Source organism: Lagenorhynchus albirostris, chromosome 10 (genome assembly GCF_949774975.1).
Source record: "Lagenorhynchus albirostris chromosome 10, mLagAlb1.1, whole genome shotgun sequence".
NCBI lineage: Eukaryota > Metazoa > Chordata > Mammalia > Artiodactyla > Delphinidae > Lagenorhynchus > Lagenorhynchus albirostris.
The window spans coordinates 28,513,048-28,532,215 of NC_083104.1; the positions used below are offsets into that span (position 1 = coordinate 28,513,048).

Genomic DNA, 19,168 nt, shown 5'->3' on the forward strand with positions numbered 1-19,168 from the left:
TTCTATTTTTTAATGTTTTGAGGAACCTCCATACTGTTTCCATAGTGGCTGCACCAATTTACAATACCACTGACAGTGCATGAGGGTTCCTTTTTCTCCTCATCCTCTCCAACACTTGTTATTTGATGTCTTTTTGATGATAGCCATTCTGACAGGTGTGAGGTGGTATCTTATGTTGTTTTTATATGCATTTCCCTGATGATTAGTGATGTTGAGTGTCTTTTCATGTGTCTCTTGGCCATCTGTATGCCTTCTTTGGAAAAATGTCAATTCAGGTCGTCTGTCCATTTGTTAATGGGTTTTTTTTTTTTGATGTTGAGTTGTATAAATTCTTTGTATATTTGGGACATTAACCCCATATCAGATATATTGTTTGTAAATAACTTCTCCCATTCAGTAGGCTGCCTTTTCATGTTGTTGATAGTTTCCTTCACTGTGCAAAAGCTTTTTAGATTGATGTAGTCCCATTTGTTTATTTTATTTTTTCTATGTTTCCCTTGCCTGAGGAGACATCTAAAAAAATATTTCTAAGACCAATGTCTAAGAGTGTACTGCCTCTGTTTTCTTCCAGGATTTTTATGGTTTCAAATCTTACATTAAAGTCTGTAATCCATTTTGAGTTTACTTTTCTATTTGGTATGAGAAAGTAGTTCAGTCTGATTCTATTGCATGTAGCTGTCCAGTTTTCCCAACACCACTTGCTGAAGAGACTACCTTTTCTCCATTGTATATTCTTGCCTCCTTTGTTGTAAATTAACTGACCATAAGTGTGTGGGTTTATTTCTGAACTCTCTATTCTGTTCCATTGATCTATGTGTCTGTTTTTGTGCTACTACCATACTGTTTTGATTACTGTAGCTTTCTAGTATAGTTTGAAATCAGGGAGTGTGATTTGTTCTTCTTTCTAAAGTTCATTTTGGCTATTCAGGGTCTTTTTTATTTCCTTACATGTTTTAGAATTATTTGTTCCAGTTGATAGAGATTGCATTGAATCTGTAGATTTGCCTTGGGTAGTATGGTGATTTTAATGATATTAATTCTTCCAATCCGTAAGCGTGGTATATCTTTCCATTTGTTTGTGTCATCTTCCATTTCTTTCATCAGTGTCTTATAGTTTTCTAAGTCTTTTACTTCCTTGGTTAGATTTATTCCTAGGTGTTTTATTCTTTTTGATTAAATTATAAATGGGATTGTTTTCTTAACTTCTCTGATACTTCACTGTTAGTGTATAGAAACACAGCAGATTTCCATGTATTAATTTTGTATCCTGCAGCTTTACCGAATTTATTTTTCAGTTCTAATAGTTTTTGGTGGGCTCTTTAGGAATATACATGCTTACCAAAAAAAAAAATATATATATATATATATAATATATATATATATACACAAACACACACACATATAATTAGGTATTATATATATTTTATATACATAAATATAATGAAATCTGCAAACGGACAGTTTTATTTATTGCTTTCCAATTAGATTCCATTTATTTATTTATTTATATTGTCTTATTGTTCTGGCTAGGACTTCCTAGCAACAATAATCTGTTGAATAAAACTGGTGAGAGTGGATATCCTTGTCATGTTCCTGATTTTACAGGAAATGCTTTCAGCTTTTCACCACTGAGTATGTTGGCTGTAGATTTGTCATATATGGCTTTTATTATGTTGAGGTATGTTCCCCCATTCTCATTTTGTTGAGAATTTTGGCCATAAATGGATGTTGAATTTTGTCAAAAGCTCTTTCACAAACTTGTGATAATCATATGACTTTTATTCTTCAATTTGTTAATATGGTGTATCACATTGATTGAATTGTGGATGTTAAGCTATCCTTGCATCCCTGGGATAAATACTTCTTGTTCATGGTGTATGATCCTTTTAATATATTATTGAATTTGATTTGCTAATATTTTGTTGAGAATTTTTGCATCTATTTTCATCAGTGGTATAGGCCTGTAATTTTCTTTTTTTGTGTGGTGTCTTTGATTTTGGTATCAAGGTGATGCTGGTCTTATAGAATGGGTTCGGAAGTGTTCTATCCTCTTCAATTTTGGAATAGTTTGAGAAGGTTAGGTGTTAACTTTTCTTTAAAGAGTTTGAACTTTGAAGCTGTCTGGTCCTGGTGTGTTCATATTTTCTATTTTTCCCTGATTTAGTCTTGGGAGATTATATTTTTCTAGGAATTTATCCACTTTTTTTTTTCTTTCGGTATGTGGGCCTCTCACCGTTGTGGCCTCTCCTGTTGCGGAGCGCAGGCTCCGGAAGCGCAGGCTCAGCGGCCATGGCTTACGGGCCCAGCCGCTTCGCGGTATGTGGGATCTTCCTGGACCAGGGCACGAACCATGTCCCCTGCATCGGCAGGCGGACTCTCAACCACTGTGCCACCAGGGAAGCCCTATCCACTTCTCATAGTTGCCCATTTTATTAGTGTATAATTGTTCATAGTAATCTCTTTTTTAAAAAAATATTTATTTATTTATTTGGCTGCATCAGGTCTTAGTTGTGGCACATGGGATCTTTGTTGTGGCATGTGAGATCTTTTGTTGCAGTGCATGGGCTCTTTGTTGCAGTGTGTGAACTTCTCTTCAGCTGTGGCACATGGGCTCCAGGGCATGCGGGCTCAGTAGTTGCAGTGTGCAGGGTCTAGAGCGCGTGGGCTTAGTTGTCCTGTGGCATATTGGATCTTAGTTCCCTGACTAGGGATCGAACCTGCGTCCCCTGCATTGGAAGGTGGATTCTTAACCACTGGACCACCAGGGAAGTCCCCATAGCAATCTCTTATCCTTTGTATTTCTTTGGTGTTGGCTGTACCTGAGTTTATTTATTTGAGCTTCTCTCTTTTTTTCTTGATGAGTCTGGCTAAAAGTTTATCAAGTTTGTTTACCTTTTCAAAGAATCAGCTCTCAGTTTCATTGATCTTTTCTATTGTTGTATTTATAAAGACTCTATTTCATTTATCTTTCTCTCTGATCGTTGTTATTTCTTTCCTTCTACTAACTTTGGGTTTTGTTTGTTCTTTTTCTAGTTCCTTTAAGTTAGCTTGTTTATGTGAGATTTTTCATTTAATGTTTTGACATCATATTTTACATCTTTTTGTTTTGTGTATCCCTTAACTACTTATTGTGGAAATAGATGATTTAACTACTTTTGTCTTTTAACCTTCATACTGGCTTTGTAAGTGGTCGATCTACTTACTACCTTTACTGTAATTTCACCAATGAGATTTTCCTTTTCATTATTTTCATATTTCTAGTTGTAGTCTTTTCTTTTCCGCTTAGAGAAGCTTGTTTAGTGGTGGTGAACTCTTTTAGCTTTTGCTTATCTTTAAAATTCTTTTTTAAAAATTAATTCAGGACTTCCCTGGTGGTGCAGTGGTTGAGAATCTGCCTGCCAATGCAGGGGACATGGGTTCGAGCCCTGGTCTGGGAAGATCCCACATGCTGCGGAGGAACTGGGCCCATGAGCCACAGCTACTGAGCCTGCGCGTCTGGAGCCTGTGGTCTGCAACAAGAGAGGCCATGATAGTGAGAGGCCCGCACAACGGGATGAAGAGTGGTCCCCGCTCGCCGCAACTAGAGAAAGCCCTCGCACAGAAACGAAGACCCAACACATCCAAAAATAAATAAATAAATTAAAAAATTAATTCAATCACTGATAAGTGTTTATTGAATACATATTATGTGTCAGACATTGTGTTGGGTGCTTGAAATAATGGTGCTAAGCTTGGGGATAATTATTGCTGTAGCAGGCAAATTAACTCCCTAGTATCTTTTTTTAACTTGAAGTATAGTTGGGAATTCCCTGGCATCCCAGTGGTTAGAGCTTAGTGCTTTCACTGCAGTGGCCTGTGTTCAATCCCTGGTCAGGGGGTACTTCCCTGGTGGTCCAGTGGTAAAGAATCTGCCTTACAATGCATGCGATTCCGGTTCAATCCCTGGTTAGGGAACTAAGATCCCACATGCTGCAGGACAACTAAGCCCAGGCGCCACAACTACTGAGCATGCATGCCTCAACTAGAGAGCCTATGTGCCGCGAACTACAGAGCCCACGTGCTCTGGAACCCACGCGCCACAACTAGAGAGAAGCTTGCGTGCGCACCTCAATGAACAATCTCGCATGCCTCAAATGAAGATCCTGCGTGCTACAACTAAGACCCAACACAGCCAAAAAAAAAAAAAAAAGAAATTGAACTATAGTTGATTTACAATTTTGTGTCAGCTTCAGCTGTACAGCAAAGTGATTGAGTTATATATATATGTGTATATATATATATATATACACACACACATACACACATATATGTATATTCAGATTCTTTTCCATTACAGTTTATTACAAGATATTGAATGTAGTTCACTGTGCTATGCAGTAGGACCTTGTTGTTTATCTCTTTTATATATAGTAGTTTGTATCTGCTAATCCCAAACTCCTAATTCATCCCTTCCTCCCACCTCTTCCCTTTGGTAAGCATAAGTTTGTTCTCTATGTCTGTGAGTCTGTATTTGTTCTATAAATAAGTTTATTTGTATCATTTTTTAGATTCCACATGTAAGTGATATCATACGACTTACTTCACTTACTGACTGACTTCACTTAGTATGATAATCTCTAGGTCGCTCCTTGAAGAGAACCTCTACAATTGTGATTATCCTCCCATTTGTGGGTTGCCCACCCAGGAGTGTGGGTCTGGATGGGACTGCAGCTCCACCTCCACCCCTCCTACCCTCTTGTCACTCCTTCTTATATCTTTAGTTGTAGAAAATCTTTCTTGCTAGTCTTCAGGTTGTTCTCATAAGTAGTTGCTCCGTAAGTAGTTGTAATTTTGATGTGTCTGTAAGAGGAGATGAGTTCAGGTCTTCCTACTCTGCCATCTTGGCCACACCCTTGAATATTTATATTTAGAACTTTATATCCAGTTTTCAGGAGGATTCTTGGCCTGAATTTATATTACCCTATACCTCAATTTCCTTTTACAGCATTTCCTAAGCTTCTCCGCTCAGTAGAAGGTCATTTCACAATGTAGTAGTTTTATTTTTCTGCTGTGTTGACTTAATAGAGAGAAAGACTGGGAAAAGTGTTTTTGCTGGCGGGTTTAATACAGTTTAAAAATTACATATTTTGGGGGAATTTGCATGTATGCCAAGGTTTTCTTGTAATGATAAATAAGTAGGCATAGAAAAAAAATTGAGAAACTGGTTAAGAGGTTCACAAAAGGCGCTCATTGACAGTATTCTGGAACTTAAAGACTCTTTCTGAATCTTTTTGTGTGTTTATTAGTGTTCCTCATTATGGATTTACCTCTTTTTATTAACAGTCAGGTTTCCATGAAAATTCAATGTATTTTGCAGTTTCTCAGGCTCACAGCTATTGGAGCTAAAACCCATCATAGATAATGTGGAAGTATCAGTGCTTCCTCATGAGGTTTAATGCATGCGTATTTTAGTTGAGCATGGGCTGGAGGAAAGTATGGTCTACAGTCATTTAATCACTGAAGTTTGTAGTATGTGATATGGACAAAATTTTTATTTTTTGCAGGACTTGAAGGCTCTTTTGCATGTATTCAGTTTTGAAACAATAAAAAAAAAACCTCACTGCTGTCTCCACATTTACTGCAGGACAGTACTTGCTTGGTTGTGCCAGGAGATGCCTGAGTGATACCTAGAAGCTGGAGTCTGTGTATGTGCTTGGAGCCCTGAGGACAGGCAGAGGAACCTGCTGGAATAAGGTTGTTTTTCTCAACCCTGAAGCACTGGCAGTCTCTGTCCAACCTCTCCCAGGAATGAGCCTAGTGAGGGGAGAGGTTGTGATCTGCAGGAGAGCAGGGAAAAATGCACGCGCGACAAATGTGGACGGTATGGAAGAGGTATAACAAGAAGATGGTTGGGTGGAGGGAAAGGGAAGGTTTTTGTTTTTTGTTTCAGAAATATGTATGTGAATGGTGCCCTCTGGAGTTGTGCTGGACACAGCTTACATGGCTCCGTACACAGAGAGGCCTGATTAATGGGAGGTGCCGATACCTTCATAAGTGGTGAAGTGATACTGGGGATACAAAGGCAACAGGTGGCCACTGCAGTTTGAAATCCCAGTTGCTGGGTTCTGCCAGCTGAGGGGATAAAAGCAAGGACAGGAAGCTTCAGCAGCCAGTGGCCACAGATAAATCTACAGCTGAGGACCTCTCTTGGCCCCTCTATGCAGGACAGAAAGCTTCCTCTAGTCTCTTGAAACTCCACAAGGCAACAGACCAACGTCTCCCTGGCCCAGAAGAATTAGCTGCATTTGGCTTCCTAGTGCAGATGAAACAGCTGGGTCCAACTCTTATGGGTCAGGGCCTGGCTGGAATTATATGCAAGGGTGGTTTGACCAGAAGCTTCTGCATTTCTGGCTGGCTCCCAGGTGATGCAGATGTGGAAGATGGGTCACACTTGGAATAGCAAGGTTCTAGTTCTTTGTGGCTTCTACTATGTTGCCATTTTTTTTAATTGAAATATAGTTGATTTACAATGTTGTGTTTCTGCTATACAGCAGAGTGATTCAGTTATACATATATATACATTCTTTTTTTTAATATTATTTTCCATTATGGTTTATCACAGAATACTGAATATAGTTTTCCCTGTGCTATACAGTAGGACCTTGTTGTTTATCCATTCTCTATATAATAGTTTGTATCTGCTCACCCCAAACTCCCACTCCATCCCTTTCCCATCCCATTTCCCCCTTAAGTCTGTTCTCTGTGAGTCTGTTTCTATTTCATAGAATTTCATTTGTGTCATATTTTAGATTCCACATATGAGTGATATCATATGGTATTTGTCTTTCTCTTTCTGATTTACTTCACTTAGTATGATAATCTCTGGTTCCATCCATATTGCTGCAAGTGGCATTATTTCATTCTTTCTTATGGCTGAGTAATATTCTATTGTATATATGTGTCATACCTTCTTTAACCATTTATCTGTCAGTGGACATTTAGGTTGTTTCCATGTCCTGGCTATTGTGAATAGTGCTGCTATGAATATAGAGGTGCTTGTATCTTTTTGAATTATATGTTTGTCCAGGTATATGCCCAGGATTGGGATTGCTGGATCATATGGTGACTATTTTTAGTTTTTTAAGGAACCTCCATACTGTTCTCCATAGTGGCTGCACCAACTTAACCTTCTCATCAACAGTGTAGGAGGGTTCCCTTTTCTCTACACCCTCTCTAGCGTTTGTTTGTAGACTTTTTGATGATGGCCATTCTGACTGATGTGAGGTGATACCTCATTATAGTTTTGATTTGCATTTCTCTACCATTGATAATTAGCAGTGTGGAGCATCTTTTCATGTACCTGTTGGCCATCTGTATTGTCTTCTTTGGAGAAATATCCTCATACTTTTTTATAGCTTTTATTTCATCTCTATTTTTTGATCAATGCCTCTCTTCCCTCTCAACTATAAGCTCTGTGAAGGCAGGAATAGTGGTGATTTTGCTCATGCTGTCTCCCGAGCATGTGGTCCCTGTGTGGGGTAAGTGGTCCATGTCAGATCCCTTACTTAGAATTCGGTGTTGCACTTTGCACAACACCATGCACTTTACCACGCTACTTCTAGGCCACCCTCTATTACTTCTTTGGTTAGCCGACTCCTGGTTGCATGGGGAGTATAGGTAAGTGAAACCTACAGAAGATCGCAGACCTCAGCCCTCTTACCATTTCTCTGAACATGTACAGCAACCCATTTCTTCTGTTTATTGGAGATAATGCCTTGTTTATTGCATTAATATTGTCTATTTTCCCTCTCGAGAAAGTTTGCTCCCCAAAGGCAGGGACCTTATTTGTCCTATCCCCAGGCCTGTGATAGACAGAATGAGTTTTTTCTCCTCATTGCCATCAAGACCTGAAAGTCTGGGTCATCCTGAGGCTGCTGCTCCACGCAGATGGGTCATTAATGTTATATAGCTAATAGGAAGTTTCAAATGCTGGGGAGTCAAGAAGGGGCTCATAGGGAGTATAGAGAGGAGCCTGCTGTCTGGCTCTGAGAACTGACTGCTGGCTTTGCTTCTCATTAGCCATGTCATCTTGAGCAAAGTACTCAACCTCACTGCACCTTGTTTTTCTGTAAAACAAAGATTATAATACTACTTAACTCTTAGAGTTATTGTGAGGATTCAGTGAGACTGTTGATGTAAAGCATGCCTTGCACAGTGCCTGATGAGTGGTCAGTGCTCAATAAATATTACCTGTGGTCAGTGTCATTAAACCTGTTATGTTGCTCTGTCTACTTGCTGGTAAGTAGTTTTACGTGTGCCAGTTTTCAGTTGGAAGATCACAGCTAGACCTTTCTCATGGTATTGTGTTATTTGGGGAAATCTCATATTTGGCCATGAAATAAATGTAGAGGCTAGCAGTTCTGGCCATATGAAGTTTTCTGAAAACATTGGTGAACAACAACCTAGGATTCAGCACAAAAAAGTAAATGCTCATTGATGTTAAATACAAAGGAATATAAGTCAGAAAACAAACACATCTATCATACTGGAGTATTTAAATGCCTCTCATAAACACTTAAGATTCTCATTAGTCCAACATCAGAAAAATGATAAATATTAATATTTGTCATCAAAGGAAAGCTTAGAAATCAAAGCAGAGTAAACAACTGTTGTATTTCAAGGATTACATAATACTGAATGAATTTTAATTCAATATCTCCTAAACTCTATTTTTAAGATTTCTCTATACGACACTTTATTTTTATCCAGTACACAAACTAGGAAAGATGTGCATTTAATCAGAAAAGACTCAAGGAATTTGCTGATTTAAAGACCTGGGCTCTGTTGTGTTTTGTGTCTATAAAAGAGACCCACACGTGCCTGAGCCAACCTCCTTCTCCATTGATCTCCATCTATTTTAGGAGAATCATATTGGAAATTGGCTCTGGGTAGATTATGAAAGGGCACTGGGTGCTTTCTGCCTTTGCTGTGGATTCTTTCCCCCAAGCTTTTCTATTCTTCCCAGTTCTGAATGTGCCTGGAAGCATGTACAGCATCGCCCAGGGTCAGGAGGGAGCAGAGGGAGAGATGACAGGCTGGCACCATCACCCTGCAGCTGTCAGGCTCTCCCTTCCTTCTTTCAGCATCTGAGATGGCTGACTCAGTATGAGAGGGCCTCACCATGTCACCAGAAGAACGCAGTCCTGGGAGTCGAGAGACCTGGGTTTTAGTTCTGGCTCTTTCACTGCCTTATGAATGTCGTGTCTTCTCTCTGGGCCTCCTTTTCCACATCTGTCAAGTGAGGGACTTGGATCTGATAATTCTGAAGTCATGTGCTCTCCAACATGCTATGACCAAGTGGAGAGCTTCAGGGATCTGATAAGCCTTTCCCCTTACCCTCTGCACAAGGGCATTTGCCTCGCGAGGCAGGCTTCAGGGCCAAACGGACCTATATCTTGCCTTAGCTAATTTAGTTAAGTACTCAATTTTCTCATCCACTAAATGGGAATAGTAGAAGGTTGTTGTAACCACAAGAGATGATGTTTGGAAAGCATCCAGTGCTGTTTGACACATCACTGGGATTTAATGATGCTGCCATTTTGTTATTATTATTATGTTGTTATTTTGTTACTGTTATATATTATGTTTATATCTTGACTCAGTATTTTTCTGTCTCTTTGTGATTCAGTTCCCTTTTCTAAAAAATGGAGACAATAAGAGACTCTACCTCACTGGTTAATTGTGAGGACTAAGTGAGATAATACATGAAAGTACATGGGGTGCTTCCTGGTATATAATAAGCACCAAATACACACTAGCAATGATTTTCGCTATCATTTTTTCTTTTTTTAATTAGTCACAATACCTTAAATAAAGTAAAGAACTAGATAAGACAAGGTGACTGAGAGCAGTTACCATCTCTAATACACATGCTGAAGCAGATTTCCCAGTTGTCTAAAAGACCCAACATTTTCCCTAAGCATCTCATTTATCACAGGGAACAGTAAATAAATAATGTCAAATCTATAATTGAAAGTCAAATATCTGTATCCAGCATGAGTTCTTAAACCTGGATGCTGGAGTCTCTTTAACATCAAATGTTCCATGTATATATATAGGAAACAAAAACACTAATTGGAAAAGATATCTGCATCCCTGTTTTCATAGCAGCATTATTTATAATAGCCAAGACTTAAGTGTCCATTGATGGATGAGTGGTTAAAGAAATTTTGGTATTTATACATAAAATGGAATATTATTCAGCCATAAAAAATGAGGAAATTCTACCATTTATGACAACATGGATGGACCTTGAAGGCATGCTAAGTGAAATAAGTCAGACAGAGAAAGATAAGTACTATATGATGTCACTTATGTGTGGAATGTGTAAAAAAAAAAAAAAAGCATTCCCCCCCCACCGTAAACCTACACCAAACTCATAGGAAAAGATCAGATTTGTGGTTATCAAAAGGTACAAACTTCAATTATATGATAAATAAGTATTAGGGTTGTAATGTACAACATGATGATTATAGTTAGCACAGCTGTATGGTATATGGGAAAGTTGTTAAGAGAGTAGATACTAAGAGTTCTCATCACAAGGAGAAATTTGTTTTTTCTTTTCTTTTTATTGTATCTTTATGAGATGATGTTAACTAAACCTATTTATGGTGTTAACTAAATGGTGTTAGATGGTGTTAACTAAACCTATTTATGGTAATCATTTCACAATATATGTAAATCAAACCATCATGCTGTACACCTTAAATTTATACAGTGATGTATGTCAATTATTTCTCAATAAAACTGGGAAAAAATGCAATATAGCTACAGTGGAGAAATGGAAAAATAGAGGACAACTAAAACAGGGGAATATAGATACTTCTGGGGATGACAAGTGGAAAGTAGGAAGAAATGAGGCAAGAGATTTTTTTTTTCCTAAAGTCTATGTGTTGCCATTTGATTTAAGCTATTATATATTTTAGCTTATAATAAGTAAAATTTATTTTGCTAAAAGTAAAAAAAGAGAAGAATCTAATGTTCCAGGTCCATGCTGTATCTCCACATACGGAAGAGATATATTAGTTAGAAGAGACCTTATTTTTTATCAGGTTACTATGGGCCAGGCACTAAACTAAGACCTTTGTGGGGATTCTCTCATTTCAGCCTCACAGCAACTCTAGGGGGTAGATACTCTTATTATCCCTGTTTACAGATGAGAAAACTGAAACACAGAGAGGTTAAGTATGTGCTTAAGGATACCCAGCTGGCAAGTGGTGGTGCTGGGATATGGATGCATGTTATATGACATGGGAGAGAGCTTAAGCTCTACTAGCTGATGTCCTCAGCTGGTCAAGAAGTCAAACCTGCTTGGTGGATACTCTTTCTGTAGTAATGAAGTCTGATGGATCAAGACAAGGATGTAAATGGACTTGCTTTTTACCAATGACATAACAAATTAACATTATTCGTATTGTTTCCAAGATCATTCCATTTCATGTAAGGGAATGAATTTCAATATGGAATAGACTTATTTAAGGAAACATCAATATTTTTCTCAAATTGGCAGCATCAAAACTGTATTTATGGAATTAAAACATATTGCATTTATATAATGCAAATTCACTTGGAAACAAGATTTCTTTATCTTTTTCTGTAACTTAGCTTGCAGCTGTTGGCATCAGTCTATTTTTAAAACACAAAAATAAATTGTTTCTTGTTAACTCCATTGGATCTGCAGGCAGATAGTAGACAGAGTTGCTGTCCATGAGGCCAGCATCTTGGTTAGAGGGCCCAGATTATTCTATGAGAAGGTGCTATTTGGAAAAAAAAAAAACCTTTTCTTACCAACTACATAAGAAAATTCATTTTAGAAAATAAAAAAAGACAAAAATGCTCAAAAGTAAAGTAACATTAGCATTTCATCCCCTCATTATAGCACTATCAATATTTCAATGTAGGGATTTCCCTGGTGGTCCAGTGGGTAAGACTGTGCTCCCAATGCAGGGGGCCCAGGTTCGATCCCTGGTTGGGGAACTAGATCCTGCATGCCAACCTAGAAGTGTGCAGGCTGCAACTAAGAAGTCTGCATGCTGCAACTAAGAGTCTGTGTGCCACAGCTAAGACCTGGTGCAGACAAAATAAATAAAATAAATAAATATTAAAAATATATTTCAATGTATACCCTTTCCATCCTTTTTTATTGCATATGTAAGTTCTAAGTTCTGTTAGCTTTCTAAATTGGGATCACACTTTATATGTAGTTTTGTTACCTTTTTTTTTACTCATCAGGGTATTGTGTGCATTTTGCCATGTCATTAATGATTGCAAAGTACTCTTACTATTAGAACCTGCAACCTATCCTAATTGGTTTTTTAAAAAATTTTTAAATTTAAATTTAAATTTTTGGCTGCGGTGGGTCTTCGTTGTTGCACATGGGCTTTCTCTAGCTGAGGTGAGCGGGGGCTATTCTTTGTTGCGGTGTGCGCGCTTCTCATTGCGGTGGCTTCTCTTGTTGAGGAGCACGGGCTGTAGGCGTGTGGGCTTCAGTAGTTGTGGCTCGCGGGCTCTAGAGCGCAGGCTCAGTAGTTGTGGTGCATGGGCTTAGTTGCTCTGCGGCATGCGGAATCTTCCCGGACCAGGGCTCGAACCCGTGTTCCCTGAATTGTCAGGCGGATTCTTAACCACTGTGCCACCATGGAAGCCCCTATCCTAATTGTTTAACATTAGGTTTCCCCCACCTCTACTTCTGGTATATGTTAGTGAAGAATATTTGCATATATGCAAATATTGCATATAATTACATATATGCAATATTTGCATATAATTACATCCACTATTCTTTTCTTAGGATACATTCTCAGAAGTGGAAATGCTGGGTTATATGGTAAGCTATAGGAGTAAGTATCTAGTTTTTCTTCACTGCAGGCAGTGCTCCCCTGCACCCCTAGAATCTCCACTAACAGCTTCTCCTGGGATCTTTTTCCCAGGAGCTTCAGAGAAGAGACTATGGAGCAGGAAGTTGGTGGGGCAGTTAACAACATCTGTTTTCAGTTTCTACTCATGGACCAAAATAAACATGTTGGGTTGGCAGTACTAGCCTTAACATATCCTCTATTATTTGATATTTAACTCTGTCAGCTCAGAATGCTTTCAGCTGCACGTAATAGAAAACTTGACTTATGGTGGCTTTAAAAAATAGGGGATTATTTCTCCCACATAATAAGAAATTTAATGGGCTTCCCTAGTGGCGCAGTGGTTGAGAGTCCGCCTGCCGATGCAGGGGACACGGGTTCGTGCCCCGGTCCGGGAAGATCCCACATGCCGCGGAGCGGCTAGGCCCGTGAACCATGGCCGCTGAGCCTGCGCGTCCGGAGCCTGTGCTCCGCAACGGGAGAGGCCACAACAGTGAGAGGCCCCGTACCGCAAAAAAAAAAGAAAAGAAAAGAAAAAAAGAAATTTAGAAATGTGTGGTGGCTGTGGCTTTAGTTCAACAGCTCAGAGATGTCAAGGAGAGTGTGTCTACAGTGTTCTTGGCCTTTTCTTAATGGTCACAGGATGGCTGCGGCTGAAGCAGGCATCATACTTGTGTTCAGGGAGTCAGGTTGGGGTGTCAGAACACAGATGAATGAGACACATTTTTGACCCTGGGTGGTGTTAACCTGATTTTAAAAAGTGGTGCTTTTTTCTCTTATTGCGAAGTAATATATGTTCATTATAGAAAATGTATTTCAATGATAATCTTACCACCCAGATGTAATCACTGCTCTCATTTTGGTGTTTATCCTTTTAGTTTAGTTATAAATGCACAAAAAAGTGGGATTTTTGAGTTATGTACTGCCCCATAACTGGCTTTTTAAATCAACATCCATCTCACTGCCTAGCACCCGGTAGATGGTTTAAAGATTTTACTGGAAATTTAATGAATAATTTAAAAAATACACTATGAATATTATTTTTCTGTATCTCTGAGTAGTCTTTACAGTATATATTTTATAGTATAATTTTTAATAGCTGCATATCCCTCAACTGTTTGAATGTTTCATGATTTATTTGACTCAATCTGTTATTTTACATGTAGATTAAAAAAAAATTTAACTATGACAAATAATACTGCATTGAACATTGTGTGTGTGTGTGTGTGTGTGTGTGTGTGTGTGTGTGTGTGTACACAAATCTTATTTCCTTAAGTTACTTTCATAAGTGGAATCACTGGGCCCAACGAAATGCCAATTTTACAGTCCTTGATTTATCTCATCAAATTGCCCTCTTCAAATGTACCATTTTACTTACCCCCAGCAATGTGAGTTGTTATAACCTTGTTTTAGTTTTTTATTTTATTTATTTATTTATTATTATTTTTTTGCGGTACGCGGGCCTCTCACTGTTGTGGCCTCTCCCGCTGCAGAGCACAGGCTCTGGACGCGCGGGCCCAGTGGCCATGGCTCACGGGCCCAGTCGCTCCACGGCATGTGGGATCCTCCCAGACCGGGGCACGAACCCGTGTCCCCTGCATCGGCAGGTGGACTCCCAACCACTGCGCCACCAGGGAAGCCCTAGTTTTTTATTTTTAATAGACACTTTTTTGAGTTGGTAATATATTTGTCTGATTCAAAAATCAAGACAATGCAAAAGGCATAAAGTGGAGTTTTACTCCTGTTCCTGTCCCCATACTCCCATCTCTGCCCCCATTTCCCTTAGGGTAGCCACTTTTACTAGGTTCGTTTGCATCTTTTCAGTATTTTTAATGCACACAGGCAAATATGTATATAAATTATTTCCCTTCCTTTCTTACCCAAAAAGTAACACACAATATACACTGTTCTGTATTCTTGCCTTATTTGGTTAGGCTGCTATATAATGTTCCATTATGTGAATATTCTGTAGTTTTATTTATCTAGTCTCCTGTCTAGCTTTATTTGAGACCTGTGTCTTTTCAGCAAAACCAGGCCCAAGTGAACTACGTTATTCTGGCCGTGCAGCTACACCACAAATAGGAGTAGGAAGCTATATCTTAATTTCCTAGACCTACTGCCTGGCTTGCTGCACATTTTGACTTAGCCTCCCAGGGTGTAGTTGGCAGTGTCTGAAATATACTGAATCCAAGAAGGGAGAGAATTGCACAGGTAGGTTTATCCCCTTTGAAGACCCACTGGCTTGTCTTTTTTCCCTAGCTGTGATTGTGAGATATTTTCATGTTTTAGTTTGGGTAAAGAGTAACCCCCTCCATTCTCATCCAAGGGATGGTAGCTCCCATAGGAAATTATGTCTTATTTTTTAAGGAATTCATTGTCACAGAGTGCCAGGTGTATGGTATGCTCCCTCAAGAGGCTCTGGGGAAGAATCCTTCCTTGCCTCTTCCAGCTTCTGATGGCTCCAAGCATCCTTTGGCTTGTGGCTCCATAATAATGTACTTTACTTGGCTTTCTCTGTATCTTCTCCTCTTCTTTCTCAAATCTCTATCTGCCTTTCTCTTATAAGGACACGTCATTGTTCTTAGGGCCCAACCAGATAATCCAGGATGACCTCAAATCAAGATTCTTAACTTAATTCCTTTTGCAAAGACCCTTTTTCTGAATAAGGTAACACTTGCAGGCTCCAGGGATTTGATGCAGACATATCTTTTGGGGGCCACCATCCAGCCCACTACGGGCTTTGAGTCTAGCACTCTGATTCCAGAATCTGTGCTGTGCCCTGTTAGACCATATCCTGTGAAGTGCCACAGAGAAAGTCTGTTTTCTCTTCCACATGGTAGTAAAAGGCTAAGGCTTATTTGCTCAGTGTTGTATCTTCATCGCCTTGCACAGTGCCTTTTGCACAGAGGAGGTGCTCAATAAAATGAAATGGCTTTAATCACCGAATTTCCATAGAATTTATGAAGTCAGTTTTCACATCTCTTATTGCTTTTCTCCAGGCTGAATATTCCCCAGGTACTTCAGTTGTTCCTTATGTGAAGTTTGGAGCCCCCATCTTTCTGGTTGCCGTCCAGTAGGTACTTGCTAATTTGACCAGTCCTCCTCTTAATATGCCTTCCAGATTGAACTCTTGATAAGATTTAAGTAACAGGGTAGAATGAGACTATTAATGCTCATGGTTTGTACACTATAATTCTTAAAGTAGCTCTAGGTTGTATTCATTTTAGAGTAGCTGCTAAGGTCATTTCTGGTAATAGCTAAAGACAAAAAAAAAAAAAAGAAAGAAAGAAAAGAAAAGAAAACTCTGCCATACTAGTAGTCCTACTTAGTCATTCAGTTTTTAGGGCCAAATACAGCCTCAGTTACGCTAATGCAAATTTTATCGATTTTGGATTCTTGGGATGGATTTTGAATTTGGAAAGAAAATGGTCCAAATGTCACATTCTGGGGTTTAGTAGAAAAGGCAAGCGTACTCATTAATAAATCCAGTTTTCTCTCTCCATTCCATTTTGTTGAATCCATGGAAAAAAGTTGTATGTTTTAAGAGACTTGAGTGATGATCCAATACAATTTTCTGCAAGAATGAATCAGGATTTTCATGACAAAATATTAGAGAAGAGAATGTTTTTCTTCTTAATTTCTACCTGCTGTGGCCTGAAGTTGGTAGAGTTTTTTTTTTTAATTTTTTTTTATCACATTTACCAACTGCTTGTGTTAATTTTCATGTACTTGTACCCTGAACAAATTTATGCTCTTGGTGTTGTGTGTGCTGCAAGTTTCACTGCTGTCAAAACATGTTTTTAAAAATAACCCATGGGTTTTAACCAGTACAGTCAAGACAAATTAGGTTTTTTACGAAGTAAAATCCACCTTAATATTTAGATCAGCAAGATGTTGTTATGACTAACTTTTGGCTTTATGTGGTAAGATAGGACCGAGGCATACTAGAGGCATACTAATGCTTTAAAAGTTTTTTCTTTCAATCAATTAATTTTTTAAACTAGGGGTTAAAACAAGGAAAAGATAATAACTCCCGGGGTGGACTCCATGTCTTCATTTACTCCATTATACCGTCTGCATCTTGAAGCCTGGTTTCTTTGAAAGGAAACATTTTGCAGAGAAAGCCCTCTGCTTGGAACTCCTCTCCCTCACTCCTTACCTGGCTACTATTTCTACCTGAGGCTATAGCTTAAATGTCTCTTCTGCAAGGAAACTTATTCTGACCAATAAGACTAGCAGTTCTTATCTTATAAGCCCCCTTGTACTTCATTTGCAGTCTTCATTACATCAGTTTCAATCACCTTGCTAATATTTGTCTTTTACTGCAGTCTGTAAACTCTATGAGGCAGGGCTGTGTCTGTTTCCAACGCTCTCCCTAGATCAGTGTTTGGCCCATAGTAGATGCTTAGTAAGTTTTTGTTGACTGATTGGTCAGAGGCTGCAAAAGTCATTTAAGGGCTAATTTTAACAATATTTGCATTTCTCTCTCTCTCTCTCTCTCTCTCTCTCTCTCTCTCTCTGTGTGTGTGTGTGTGTGTGTGTGTATACTAAGCTAATAGCAATGAACTCTTTCTTTTTTTTGGGGTGGTGGGTACCACTGCATCAAATTACTGAAGTAGAAATAGAAAAAACAGTTGACATTCTGTCTTAAAGTGACTATGGATTTGACCCACTTCTACTCTAGTAATGTCATCACGATTGTATCTCATTGCTGTGGGTTCTTGGAGGCTGACAGGCAGAACAAGTTGCTTCAGCTCACGGTCCTCATCTGTCATACAGAACAGCTTGCAGAATCTTATTATGTGAATGAAATATGGAGAGAGAGATATTTTTCTTCCTGGGCTATCAGGGTAATTGAAAGTAACCGTATCAGGGCACAGGGGGAAAATGCAGGAAAATAGACTGCTTTTGTGAAGGGCAACTCATCGGCTCTCAGAACTGCAGGTATCTAGCCTCCCAGGGCAAAGTGTTTCCTTTTATCAAAAGGCCTGAGATTCAACATTCTTTCAGTGAGGAAAATGCCTTGGTTCATGTTACCACCCCTCAGCTGCCTGATGAGATGCCACCACCATGGTGCCTTTGGAGGTGTATCCCACCAGATGCAGGGCACGAGCTTGGTGTGTTCTTTAGCCAGGGAAGAAAACCGTTTTAGTATTCCAGATCAATAAAGTATAGTAGAAAATTGGAAATGTGCTATGAAAAGTCATTAACCAGAGAAATTCTACTGTTCCTGAGTTTTGGATCAGAAGAAATAATAACACTTGACTGCTTTTCTAGTTTATATTTTACAAGCTTGGCCCTGGTGCAACGGAATATCAGATAATACTGTATCAGTGACACTTTGCCTTCTAAATCGTTGGTCCTGTACATATAAATTGAGCTTTATAGAATAGTTTTAGTTCACAGGAAGCTTCTTACGTAACACTGATCGAAAGCACTAATGTGGTGACGCAAAGCAAGGCACAGTTCAGCAGTCATTCAAGTCATGACTTCGTTATATTTTGAGATAGCTTTAAAATCACTTAGTCGAACAAAACTCTAAAGTACGGTAACTGCCAGGTTGCTTTATCTAATTTATGAAACGGAGGCAAAGGAAATCAACAATAACCCTCCATTTACCATGATTAGATTAGCTATTACTGAAACTGCAGAAAGTATATAAACCTTTACTTTGTGTTCACTTGAATTTGGTTATTAAGCTTTGATGGAACTTTCATTTAACCAAATGCCTTTGTTTACAACAATAAGCATGTTAAATCTTTTGTGTTCTGAATTTGATATGAGCATTTTAGTACATGCCTCCTGCAAAGGCATGTTAAAGTTACAGATTCTATTCATTTGTGTTCTGTCAAACATTATCAATTCAATCTAGTTAGGGTCTTGTTTTTCTTCCTGACTTTAAGCAATATATCTTTTTTCTATAAGCCTTCTACTTTTTCAAGAATATAACCAGGCATTAACAAACATGAAACTACTTCTCAGAGCAGCTTCATAAAAATTGATTTTTCAAAATTAAATAAGCATCTGGTGGCCTGAAAATGCTTTATACCTGATATTTAAAAGATATTTTGACTATTGCCAAAAGAAATCAATTTCTTCATGCTGTCTCCCTTGCAGATGCCGTCATATGCCGCTGGGCTGTGTAGAGCACAGGCTCTAGAGGGAGGCAGGCTTGGATTTGCACCTCACCTCTACCACTTACCTGCCTGTGACCTTGGACTTCACCTCTTAGGGAAATCAGTTAACTCTAATCACCCTCTCCTCAGTGTGTAATT

The 19,168-nt window shown here is 38.8% G+C and overlaps 1 protein-coding gene across 18 annotated transcripts in view; it reads left to right on the forward strand.

Annotated features, from left to right (window-relative positions):
- Positions 1–19,168, forward strand: part of FHIT (fragile histidine triad diadenosine triphosphatase) — a 1,440,192-nt gene that overhangs the window by 7,243 nt on the left and 1,413,781 nt on the right. Inside the window, exon 1 of one of the 18 annotated variants that reach the window (XM_060163988.1) lies at positions 5,631–5,733. The exons of the other annotated variants lie outside the window; for them this stretch is intronic. The gene's annotated coding sequence lies outside the window, so the exon portion shown is untranslated. Of the gene's footprint in view, positions 1–5,630; positions 5,734–19,168 lie in introns of those variants that run through there. 18 annotated transcript variants of the gene reach the window in all.